Source organism: Pan troglodytes, chromosome X, assembly GCF_028858775.2.
Source record: "Pan troglodytes isolate AG18354 chromosome X, NHGRI_mPanTro3-v2.0_pri, whole genome shotgun sequence".
NCBI classification, from domain to species: domain Eukaryota; kingdom Metazoa; phylum Chordata; class Mammalia; order Primates; family Hominidae; genus Pan; species Pan troglodytes.
The window spans coordinates 100,701,226-100,714,528 of record NC_072421.2 but is presented as its reverse complement, the minus strand read 5'-3'; the positions used below and the strand labels follow the sequence as shown (position 1 = coordinate 100,714,528).

Below are 13,303 nucleotides of genomic sequence, written 5' to 3'. Positions count from 1 at the left end.
AATCAGCACCCTGTCAAAACAGACCACTTGGCTCTACCAATCAGCAGGATGTGGGTGGGGCCACATAAGAGAATAAAAGCAGGCTGCCTGAGCCAGCAGTGGCAACCTGCTCAGGTCCCCTTCCACACTGTGGAAGCTTTGTTCTTTTGCTCTTTGCAATAAATCTTGCTACTGCTCACTCTTTGGGTCCATGCTGCTTTTATGAGCTGTAACACTCACCGCAAAGGTCTGCAGCTTCACTCCTGAGCCAGCGAGACCACGAACCCACCAGAAGGAAGAAACTCTGAACACATCCGAACATCAGAAGGAACAAACTCCAGACGTGCCACCTTAAGAGCTGTAACACTCACCACGAGGGTCCGTGGCTTCATTCTTGAAGTCAGTGAGACCAAGAACCCACCAATTCTGGACACACTAGCATAAAGGGCTGCAGTTTTAAGGTAACTGACAGTAGTGGCAGTGAGTGGTTATTAATGCAGGGGAGTGATCTCCGGTTTTTGGAATTCATGGGTATGTGGGTTTTTTCTTCTGCACTTAGGTAAGGGAAGCCTCAGGTGTCTGACTGGGTCAGACAGAAACTGTAAAATCATTGGCTAAGTTGGTCAAGAAGATCTTGTAGCCAAAGCCATCTTGGCTCTGGGAAACCCAAGATCCAACATGAAAGTGGGAACCCTAATTTCTTTCTTTCTTTTTTTACTTTCTTTTTTTTCTTTCTTTCTTTTTTTTTTTTTTTGAGACGGAGGCTCACTCTGTTGCCCAGGCTGGAGTGCAGTAGCGCAATCTTGGCTCACTGCAAGCTCTGCCTCCCAGGTTCATGCCATTCTCCTGCCTCAGCCTCCCAAGTAGCTGGGACTACAGGCGCCCACCACTACACTCGGCAAATTTTTTTGTATTTTTAGTAGAGACGGAGTTTCACCATGTTAGCCAGAATGGTCTTGATTTCCTGACCTCGTGATCCGCCCCTCTCGGCCTCCCAAAGTGCTGGAATTACAGGCGTGAGCCACTGTGCCCGGCTGGGATCCCTAATTTCTAAAGATCTGAGTACGTCACATTTCAGTAGACCTGCCTTAGTTATGCATAAGGTTTCTAGCCCCAGACAGGGCTTGGTGGTTCAGACTCATAATCTCAGCACTTTGTGAGGCTGAGGAGGGAGGATTGTTTTGGGTCAGGAGTTTGAAACCAGCTGTCTCTAAGACAAAAAAATAAAAATAAAAAAATTAGATGAGCCTGGTGGCACATGCCTGTAGTCCTAGCTACTAGGGAGGCTGAGGCTGGAGGATCCCTTGAGCACAGGAATTCGAGGCTGCAGTAAGCTATGATTGCACCACTGCCTTTCAGTCTAGGCAACAGAGTGAGCCAATATTTAAAAAAAAAAAAAATTCTCCCTCTCCCTCTCCCTCTCCCCACGGTCTCCCTCTCCCTCTCTTTCCACGGTCTCCCTCTGATGCCGAGCCGAAGCTGGACTGTACTGCTGCCATCTCAGCTCACTGCAAACTCCCTGCCTGATTCTCCTGCCTCAGCCTGCTGAGTGCCTGCGATTGCAGGCGCGCGCCGCCACGCCTGACTGGTTTTCGTATTTTTTTGGTGGAGACGGGGTTTCGCTGTGTTGGCCGGGCTGGTCTCCAGCTCCTAATCGTGAGTGATCTGCCAGCCTCGGCCTCCCGAGGTGCCGGGATTGCAGACGGAGTCTCGTTCACTCAGTGCTCAATGGTGCTCAGGCTGGAGTGCAGTGGCGTGATCTCGGCTCGCTACAACCTCCACCTCCCAGCCGCCTGCCTTGGCCTCCCAAAATGCCGAGATTGCAGCCTCTGCCCGGCCGCCACCCCGTCTGGGAAGTGAGGAGCATCTCTGCCTGGCCGCCCATCCTCTGGGGTGTGAGGAGCCCCTCTGCCTGGCTGCCCAGTCTGGAAAGTGAGGAGCGTCTCTGCCCACCCACCGTCCCATATAGGAAGTGAGGAGTGCCTCTTCCTGGCCGCGATCCCATCTAGGAAGTGAGGAGCGTCTCTGCCCGGCCGCCCCGTCTGAGAAGTGAGGAGCCCCTCCGCCCGGCAGCCACCCCGTCTGGGAAGTGAGGAGCGTCTCCGCCCGGCAGCCACCCCGTCCGGGAGGGAGGTGGGGGGTCAGCCCCCCGCCTGGCCAGCTGCCCCGTCCGGGAGGGAGGTAGGGGGTCAGCCCCCCGCCCGGCCAGCCGCCCCGTCCGGGAGGGAGGTGGGGGGTCAGCCCCCGCCCGGCCAGCCGCCCCATCCGGGAGGTGAGGGGCGCCTCTGCCCGGCCACCCCTACTGGGAAGTGAGGAGCCCCTCTGCCCGGCCACCACCCCGTCTGGGAGGTGTACCCAACAGCTCATTGAGAACGGGCCATGATGACAATGGTGGTTTTGTGGAATAGAAAAGGGGGAAAGGTGGGGAAAAGATTGAGAAATCGCATGGTTGCTGTGTCTGTGTAGAAAGAAGTAGACATGGGAGACTTTTCATTTTGTTCTGTACTAAGAAAAATTCTTCTGCCTTGGGATCCTGTTGATCTATGACCTTACCCCCAACCCTGTGCTCTCTGAAACATGTGCTGTGTCAACTCAGGGTTAAATGGATTAAGGGCGGTGCAAGATGTGCTTTGTTAAACAGATGCTTGAAGGCAGCATGCTGGTTAAGAGTCATCACCACTCCCTAATCTCAAGTACCCAGGGACACAAACACTGCGGAAGGCCACAGGGTCCTCTGCCTAGGAAAACCAGAGACCTTTGTTCACTTGTTTATCTGCTGACCTTCCCTCCACTATTGTCCTATGACCCTGCCAAATCCCCCTCTGCGAGAAACACCCAAGAATGATCAATAAAAAAAAATAAAAATAAAAATTTCTGGCCCCAGAAGCAACAAATTTTTACAAAAGTGACAAAATTTTACTAAAGATAATCGATAATCTAGTATTATGATGGCCATTATGTGGAATGTCATCTAAGAAAGTGTACTTGAATTCTCAGCCTCTTGAAGGCAGAGAAAATGGAATTCCTATTGGCATGTAGAAGGTTGGAGTAGACAACAGGACTCTAAAATAGCTTTTCTAAAAGACTGCAAAAAGTTAGTAAAAAAGCTAAAAATGCAAGATATCCCCTATATAAAGGACCGTAAAACTTACCTAACTCTTAGTGCTTCCCTTTAATTTACGTTGCCTGGAATATTCCCAGTGTACTAAACAATTCAGTGTCTGAATTGCATTTCCTTTCTGAAAAAAAAGGAAAGTTCGGCTGGGCGCGCAGTGCCTCATGCCTGTAATCCCAGCACCTTGGGAGGCTGAGGCGGGTGGATCATCTGAGGTCAGGAATTCGAGACTAGCCTGGCCAACATGGTGAAACCCCGTCTCTACTAAAAATACAAAAATTAGCAGTGCATAGTGTCATAAGCTTGTAATCCCAGCTACTTTGGAGGCTGAGGCAGGAGAATCACTTGAACCTGGGAGGCAGAGATTGCAGCAAGCTGAGATCGTGCTATTGCATTCCAGCCTTGGCTACAAGAACAAAACTCTGTCTCAAAAAAAAAAAAAAAAAGGAAAGTTAAACAGTTTCCTTATAAGGTAGAAACACTCCAAAATTCTGGAGATAGTCCACTATTTGATTATACTTTCTGGACAAAAAATGGAGGCCAGGACCACAGTTTAAAAATTTCCGAAATCAGCCGGCCGCGGTGGCTCAAGCCTGTAATCCCAGCACTTTGGTAGGCCGAGGTGGGCGGATCACGAGGTCAGGAGATCGAGACCATCCTGGCTAACACCGTGAAACCCCGTCCCTACTAAAAATACAAAAGATTAGCCGGGCGCGGTGGTGGGCACCTGTAGTCCCAGCTACTCAGGAGGCTGAGGCAGGAAAATGGCATGAACCCAGGAGGCGGAGCTTGCAGTGAGCCGAGATCACACCACTGCACTCCAGCCTGGGCGACAGAGCAAGACTCCATCTCAAAAAAAAAAAAAAAAATTCCTAAGATCTTCAAAAGTTTTCTGAAGAATTCAGGCCAGAGTCTTAGAGACAAAGTCTTGCTCAGTCACTCAGCAGGCTGGAGTACAATGGCCTGATCATAGCTCACTGCAGCCTCAAACTCTTGGGCTCAAGCAATCCTCCTGAGGTTGCTGGGATTACAGGCATGAGCCACTGTGCCTGACAAAACAAAATTCAAAGTCTTAATTGTAACTTTTTTTCTTAAACAGAATCTCACTCTGTGCCCAGGCTGGAGTGTAGTGGCACTATCTCAGCTCACTGCAGCCTCTGCCTCCCAGGTTCAGGGGATTCTCCTGCCTCAGCCCCCAGAGTAGCTGGGATTATAGGCGTGTGCCACCACACCCAGCTAATGTTTATATTTTTAGTAGAGAAGGGGTTTCACCATGTTGGGCAGGCTGGTCTCCAACTCCTGACCTCAAGTGATCAACCCACCTTGGCCTCCCAAAGTGCTAGGATTGCAGGTGTAAGCCACCGCGCCCGGCCCTTAATTGTAATTTATGATCCCTAATGATACTTGACCTCTACCACCTAATACATTTGGTGGGACATGGGGAGACCCAAAAGGGTAAAAGAGGTAGAATAATCTCTTGAGAATGGTATCTGTAAGAATTAAAGAAAGAGGAAAGAAACACAAAAAGTTTATTTTAGAGAAAACAAATCTGAGAAGGGTGTCTGGCCAAGTTAGGTCAGAGGCACACTGTCTTACAGACTAAGAGTTTTCAAGGATTCAGGGTGGGAAAGTTTATCAGAGGCTTGGACTGCTTCTGTGTCTCTTTGTTGTGCTTATCTGGGAGGGACAATTGTGTGTCTGTTCCCATATATCTTTCTGCAGCTGCAGGCATACCCCCCGCCGCCTCCCTGAGTCTGCTTTTAGCTTCCTTATCTTAGTGTACCCGAAGGGAAAGGAATGTGCTTATTAAGGCCCATATTTTACTGGGGCCCATTGTATGAGGGTGAAGTTTGGCAGTTACCCAAGAGACTTTCCTCGCACCTCCCTCTGTGCCCGAGCTGTCTTATCTGTATTTTACTGTCTGCTCTTTCTGGCTGCTTGTAGTTAGAAGAAAAGTGATTTCCTTGAAATGCATGAGGCTGGAAAAGGAGCTGGAACTTAAAATGGCAGTGTTTGTCTGAGATGATGGTGCTCCTGCTCTGTCAATATCAAGGACCTCACAAGCCCCATCTGGTCTACTTATGGGCCAGGCAAAGCCAGAAAGACTCAGATGACCTTTTGAAAGCCATTCCCAAAGTGTTTCAGCTCCATGGCAACCAACAACCTAGAATGACTTCTAGACTTGTCCTAGAGCACTTCTCCAATAAGGGACCCCTGAAACAGCAGTTTCTGAAGTATTGTTGCCATTTGTGCAAACAACTAGGACACTGAAAAAGGGAGTGCCCCCAAAGATTTCCAAGAAAGCCCCTGAAAACAGGCTGCCCACTCCCTCTGATAATAATCTTCATGTTAACACCAGGATTTATAGGCCCCCAAGGAATACTCAGGGTTAAGTTTCTACCAGTTATTTTTTGTCCTTTTCATTAAAGGGCTCTTCCCTGAAGTCAGTAATCAAACTAACAAAAAATCTAAATTGAAAAGACTAACTATGAAATGAAATCTTTACAACTGGTCGGGCTCAGTGGCTCATACCCATAATCCCAGTGCTTTGGGAGGCTAAGGTGGGAGGATCACTTGAGGCCAGGAGTTCAAGGCTAGCCTGGGCAACATAGGCAGACTCCCTCCCTAAAAAAAAAAATTAGCCACTCTTGGTGGCCTGCACCTGTAGTCCCAGTTGCTTGGGAGGCTGCAGTGGGAGGATTGCTTGAGCCCATGAGTTTTAGGCTGCAGTGAGCTTTGATGGTGATAGTACGCTACAGCCTGGGTGACAGAGAGAGACGTCTCTAAAAATATACATAAAATAAAATACAACTTTATGACATTTAATTGGCTATTTTGAAACTCTCTGTAAAAGAAATTTACATCTGTAAAGGAAATCCCCATTAGTAAGGTTGTCTCCCTTTCTGCACCTAAACCACTAGAAACTTTAACAACGGGAAAGGTGGTGGCTTAGTTTACGTTAACAGTCTTACCAATGTTTAAGGTGCCTTTTCTAGCCATCTTGTCTTAATTGGAGGTTTACCTATGCCTTTTTTTGTTTTGACAAATAATAGGGTTTCTATTAATGAAGTTTCTATATTGTTCTAAGTACTGTAAATTGTCTTGTTTTATCTGAAAGTCATCTTTTTTTTTGGAAGTGCAAATTGTAGAGTTGCCTGGCTAACAATTGCTTCGGGCAACGGAATGGGTGATTGAAAGTTTGATGGGCTAAAGGGGGGAAAGTATTTCAAAATTGGCAAAGGAATAATCTTAATAAAGCTATAAAATCTGCTTCTTTTTCCACGCCTATGTGTGTTATGCTTATGTAATATTTCTCAACCAAAATGTGTAAGAGACTCTGACTGATTGACTTAAAGAACAAGTGCTTAAATCAAATATTTTATCAAAAAATAGAACCTAACTCAAATGCCTTTTGGCTTATGTGACTTGAGTAAATTTTTGGTAAATAAGACTGGAAACAATTGTGTCTTCTGATCAGCAAAAATACCCATGTATTTAACTTTCGGATTTTTGATTAAGTGGCCAATGCCTAACATTTTTATGCTGTAAAAATGATTAACAGAATAACTGGAGATGGTGGTTAGTTTCATTCAATGTCTCATAGAATTTTCATGATCTTGTGTCAGGTCAAATCAGTCTGGTTGTGCAAATTCTTATGAGGGTGGTGAGGGGAATGTTTCAAAATGACTCAGTGACTAATTAAATTCCTACAAATTCATAGTTTACTCCAAGGCGTTCACACACCACCAATCACGCAAATATATTCAAAGACACAGACAGTTATAGACAGAGAGAAGGAACACAGCAAGTAGTTCAGGAGACCAGCCTACTGACTGGGAGGGGGCGGTGGGGGATGCTTCTTTTCTCTCAGCAGTGCTTCCGGTAACTGCAATGGATGGAAAAGAGGCCTCTGAGTTCTCACAGGCAGAGTTTCTACAGGTGTCTCTGTCGTGGTCCGTTTCTTTGTGGGTTTTATGGTCCTCTGTAAAAGTGTCCAGTATCCATACCCATCTTCTTCAGCTACCTTTTGGCTTCACTGTCTTGTCAAGTCTTGTTACAGTAGGTAGCTAGTCAGGCATGAGTGGGGCAGGAGAGGGCTCCCCACCCCTGCACCAGAAATGTCAGGTGACCATCAGGTGATGATTCGGCAGTTGTCACACTGCCTCTCTAAAAATGATAATTGGTCACAGGCACCAGGGAGAGGCAATTTCCTGATGATCCAGCAGTTGTCACATTAAAATGTAATTGGTCACAGGTGCCAGGGAGAGGCAATTTCCCAATAGATAAAAACACTTGAAATTGGTAATCAGCAGCTTCCAGTAAAATCTCAGGTATTGGGCAAGTGAGCCTGGGCATGCACATTAAGAGACAAAAAGGCAGAGTATGACCTTCTGGGGGCATTCCACTGGAAAAGGGAAGAAAGCCTCTGTTGAGCATGCGTACAACTGCAGTAAACACACTGCACATGCTCACCTCCCAAGTGCAATGAGGGCACTGTACATGTGGGTAGCCCACCCTAAAGGAAGAATAAAGGGAAAGGGATGCAAGACACCAAAAGTAGTCCAGCATATACAAGTCAAAAGGTCAAATGCTGCACTTGTCTTTCAAGTTGCCCATTGGGGCCCCTTCCAAGTGTCCTTTCCTTTCTTTCGTTCCTGCTCTAGAGCTTTTTAACAAACTTCTACTCCTGCTCTAGAGCTTTTTAACAAACTTCTACTCCTGCTCTAAAACTTGCCTCGGTCTCTTCTTCTGCCTTATGCCCCTCAGTCAAATTCTTTCTTCTGAGTAGGCAGGAACTGCAGTTGCTGCAGACCAGTATGGATTAGCTGTCAGTAACGAATATTCGCCACCCCTAACAGTGTCTGGCCACAGCAAGTGTCATCTTATCACCTCATTCCACCATACATGTGCTTATCACTCTCAGAGCTCAGTAGTTTCACTATCAGCTGAGTCACTTGTCATAAGTGACTCCATTTTGAGACATTTAGGATCACAAACATTATAGATCACAAAAAGGTATTAAATATGTAAATTAGGCACAAATGTTTATAAATGAACTCTTCATAGTTTCAGAAATCTTTTTGGTAACTTAAATCCTTAAGTAATAAATAGTCATTAAATGTTCAGGTCATTTCTAAATAAGTTAGAATACTAAAACATTAATTACTAATCACATGTTTAAAATTTATATACGTTGGCATCTTGCTTTTATGTGGTATAGAGAAGCAAAATATATTTGGGTCTGTTAGTAAACACTTAAAAATTTGTTCTATGAGAAAGTACATGCCTCTAGAAATTATGAAATAAACTGTAGGGGCCAAAGGAAGACCTCTCCTTCACTCTGTGAAGATTTGCTGAAAAATCAACTCACAAGAGGGAGATTAATAGGAGAAATGGCACGCACATTTATTGGCTTGCGTGGAGAGAATCACAGAGTGATTCCCCCCCGCCCCCTATTGGAGTACGGAAGCTTATATACTATTTCGAGGTTACAGAAAGAATGGGGACTTGGAGCATAGCCAAAAACAGATTGTGGTGGTAAATCAGGTTATAGCTGCAAGATGGGTTATGGGAGGGAGAGAAGTGGAGACCTGGCTGGCAAAGGTTGTCTTGTTATATAGATGAAACATGACAGGTAGCAGCCATCAGAAACAATAGCTGATAAATATTTTGCATAGACCTTTAAGGTGTCAGACTCTCAGTTAATCTTTCCTAGATCTAGACAAAGAAGGGCTTCAGAGAAACTTTGGTTGCATCAATGCAGATTCTTTATAGAGGCAAAATCTTCCACAAGAAAAGAGTTTTGTGGGGTTACTTCTGCTCATTGTGTTAATGGTGGAGGATGTCCAGGTTCTTGGCGTCATGAACAAGGAATTGGACAAAACGCACAAACAAAGCAAGGAAGGAATGAAGGGTTTTATTGAAAATGAAAGTACACTCCATAGTGTGGGAGCGGGCCTGAGCATAGGGGCTCAAAGACCCCATTACAGAATTTTTGGGAGTTTAAATATCCTCTAGAGGATTCCATTGGTTACTTGGGGTATGCCCTATGTAAATGGAGAGGATGAAGTTACAAAGTCATTTACTTGGCCTGTGCCCTATGGAGAGGATATTTCCTGTCATGGCTGAAGTGTGAATCAGCCTTATGTTCCCTACCTCCAGATCCTATTTCCCTGCCTCAGTTGGCTGTCTGGATAGCCATCTCAAAATATGTCAAAGAAGTATATTTTGGGATGAAATATTTTGATTCTCTTCAGTATATTCATAAAATATTGGCATAAGACAGTTCAAATAGCCATTTCTTACATTTTCATAAAAAATAAGCTAAGAATTCAAAATTTTAATTAAATATGTAATGAAAATTACTAGAAATAAAAAAAAATTTATGTATGTAAAGTGTACAAGGAAAGTAAGGTGTGTTTTTGTTACCGGGGGTCCTTGCTCCCAGAGCTCCCAAGATGGTGGTGGGCCACTTCCAAAATGGCGGCAGGCCACTTCCAAGATGGTGGCAAGCCTCGTGTTCTCTGACCTGGGGTTCTTGGCCTCACGGATTCCAAGGAATGGAATATTGGGCCATGCGGTGAGTGTTATAGCTCTATTAGAAGTCGTGGGTCACGGAAAAGAACCGTGGAACCCAGTGACTAGTGTTCAGCTCGATTAGTACGAACCCAGGCACTTAGCCATGTGGGAACAATGGCAAGCCTTTATCCAGATGGGGAGTGGCAATGGGCACCTCGCTGGATCAGGAGCACAGCGGACACCCTGCTGGATCCGGAGGGGTGGAAGTCAGCAGCGGGTCTGCGACAGCTGCAACACAGCAATGGTGGATGGCGAGCAAAAGCTCAGCTCGAGCCATAACAAACACGGACCAGAAGAGTGCAGTTGCAAGATTTAATAGAGTGAAATAGAGTGAAAACAGAGCTCCCATACAAGGGGAGGGGACCCAAAGGGGTTGACGTTGCCGGCTCGAATGCCTGGGTTTATATCCCGATCCTTGTCCCTCCCGCTGTGCTCTCAGGCAATAGATGATTGGCTATTTCTTTACCTCCTGTTTTTGCCTAATTCGCATTTTAGTGAGCTCTCTGATTGGTCGGGTGTGAGCTAAGTTGCAAGCTCCATGTTTAAAGGTGGATGCGGTCACCTTCCCAGCTAGGCTTAGGGATTCTTAGTCGGCCTAGGAAATCCAGCTAGTCCTGTCTCTCATTTTGGCAAGAGAAATTGTAAAAAGACATGAGAATATATTTTTGTTAAAAGAGCAAATTTCATCTAATTTGGAGGTTTTTGAAAGGATATTTCAAAATATAGATTTAGGAAGTGTCGACAAAAAGTGTCAAACTCTAAAATATTTAAAGAGATTTATTCTGAGCCAAATATGAGCAACCATGGCCCTTGACACAGCCCTCAGGAGGTCCTGAGAACATGTGCCCAAGGAGGTGAGGGTGCAGCTTGGTTTTATACATTTTAGGGAGGCATGAGACGTCAATCACATACATTTAAGAAATACATTGGTTTGGTCCAGGAAGGTGGGACAATTCCAAGGCGGGGCTTCCAGGCTATCAGTAAATTTAAGGTAAATTTAAACATTTTCTGGTTGACAATACGTTGAGGTTGTCTAAAGAACTGTGACCAATAGAAAAGAATGTCTGATAAGAGGTTGTAGAGACCAAAGTTTTACTATGTAGATGAAGCTTTTAGCTAGCAGGCTTCAGAGAGAATAGGTTGTGAAATATTTCTTATCAGACTTAAAGCCTATGTTGATGTTAAAGCTGAAGAGGTATAATGAGGCCTGTTCAACCCCCACTTCACATAATGACCTAAAACAGTCTCTCAGGTTCAATTTTAAGAATGCTGGCTGAGGAGAAAGTCCATTCAGATGGTTGAGGGGACTTAGAATTTTATTTTTGGTTTACAGAAGGAAATACAAACAAGGCAGGGAAGGAACCGGTAAGCAGAAGAGATTAAAAAAAAGTTATAAGTATGAAGATGTAGTTTTGGTAAAGAAAGATGAAAAAAGTAATTTTTTCTTTTGCTTAAGAGAACTTTGTGTGGTCAAAATGATATAGAGAAAAGGAAAGTAAATTTTGCAAGTTATAGAAAGTTCACAGAATAGAAATCTCATGAAAGAAATTTTTTGTGTCATCAAGTTGCCTAAAATAGAAGCTAATTATAAATAATATAAAGTTTTGCCAAAAATTGACAATTAATAAAAAAATGCGCTGGTGAAGGCAAGGTTTTGGGCTCCTGTGTTGGAATAACTGGGTTTTCTCAGAACATTGAGCTGTTTTTAAAAGGAAATTGTGTGAGGTTTTTTTCTTTACCTTTTAGGTAACTGGCCTAGGGAACAGAGATTCTGTGTTTAATCAAGATAATTTCGTGGGCTTTGTGCCTGTGAAATCTTTTGTCACTTCCATTTTATTTCATAGTGACCTGTGATCCTATTTTGATCAAGTATTCTAGACCACTGATAGTTGACAAACTTCTCAAATATCAAAATTAAGTATTTTTGACCTTGAAGTAACTTTGGGATATTATGACAAGCCCTAGAACTTCTGAAAGTAGTTGTAAAAGAGATATTACACCATCAGCTTATCTGATATGTTCATTTATATGAGAAACACTGTCTAAATAAGGAATGATGGTTAATCTTCTCTGAGTTATATTTACATGGATATATTATTAATGTGTGTTCCGAAATTGTATAACATTCCTAGAACTCTGATATGTCTTGGTATAAATGCTATCAGTCACAATGTTGGTTCAGAAATAACCAAATTTTTTTGTCAATTGCATCACTATTATAATAGACTTTCATCAGGTTTTTAATAATGGCTATTTTCAGACTTGATGTCCACAGTTAATAGTATTTTTTAGTAAAGAGGGGGTTTCACCATGTTGGCCAGGCTGGTCTCAAACTGCTGACCTCAAGTGATCCACCCGCCTCAGCTTCCCAAAGTGCTGGGATTGCAGGCGTGAGCCACCATGCCCAGCCTAAATCTTTATTTTTTTTATAAAACAATATTATGTGAACATTTTTATAAAACGGTAAATGCTATGGTTTGAGTGTTTGTGTTCCTCCAAAATTCACATTGAAACTTAATCCCCGGTGCAACAGTATTAAGAGGTAGGGCCTTAGGGAAGTAATTAGGCCACGAGAGCTCCACCTTCATAGATGGGACTGGGCGCCGTGCAGCAGGGGGCGGCGCTCGTCGGGGAGGCTTGGGCGGCACAGGAGCCCACGGAGGCGGGGGTGGGGGTGAGGCTCAGGCATGGCGGGCTGCAGGTCCCGAGCCCTGCCCCGCGGGAAGGCAGCTAAGGCCTGGAGAGAAATTGAGCACAGCAGCTGCTGGCCCAGGTGCTAAGCCCCTCATTGCCCGGGGCAGCAGCGCTGGCCGGCTGCTAAGAGTGTGGGGCCCACCAAGCCCACGCCCACCCAGAACTCCAGCTGGCCCGCAAGCGCCACGCGCAGCCCCGGTTACCGCTAGCGCTTCTCCCTCCACACCTCCCCGCAAGCTGAGGGAGCCAGCTCCGGCCTTGGCCAGCCCAGGAAGGGGCTCCCACAGTGCAGCGGCGGGCTGAAGGGCTCTTCAAGTGCCGCCAAAGTGGGAGCCTAGGCAGAGGAGGTGCCAAGAGCGAGCGAGGGCTGTGAGAGCTGCCAGCACGCTGTCACCTCTCACTAGTTTATTCCCTCTCTCTGGCCTGAGACTTTAAGAGCTACATTTCTGGCTCTAATCATTAGGAGTATCCATCTACATTGACTATACTTTATTTTGTCTTTAAGACAATACTTGATTCTTTTCTACTTTCATTACAGTGACACACTAAACTTTTACTTTATATTTTCCTGGTCTGTTTTTTATATTCTCTCTCTAGGATGGGCTGTAGTTAATTCCAGTCACACGAGTATTTGCAGAACATTGCCTTACTTTGCCCTAACTTAAGTAAACCCCAAATATTATAAGAGTTTAGAAAAGCTGTGCATAGAGGGGTCACCCACCATTCCATGGTTCTCATTTCCACTTTGTTTCTCCAGGTCACATCTGAATCATTCCAGACAAGGTCCTATACCTCATTAAGCCTCAGCACCTTCAGGAAGCTGGTGATTCTGAGTTGAGAGTCCCCTTGTGAGGAATACATGGAGAAAAAAGTAATGTAGCAAGTACAGAGCTTGAGCTACCATAGGCACTCTGAGTCTCTGAGTCTGCAGAGTAA

At 45.0% G+C, this 13,303-nt stretch overlaps 1 protein-coding gene across 1 annotated transcript in view; it reads right to left on the bottom strand.

Moving 5' to 3' along the window:
* Positions 1-13,303, bottom strand: part of RAB40AL (RAB40A like) — a 417,954-nt gene that overhangs the window by 80,224 nt on the left and 324,427 nt on the right. The window lies entirely within an intron of this gene.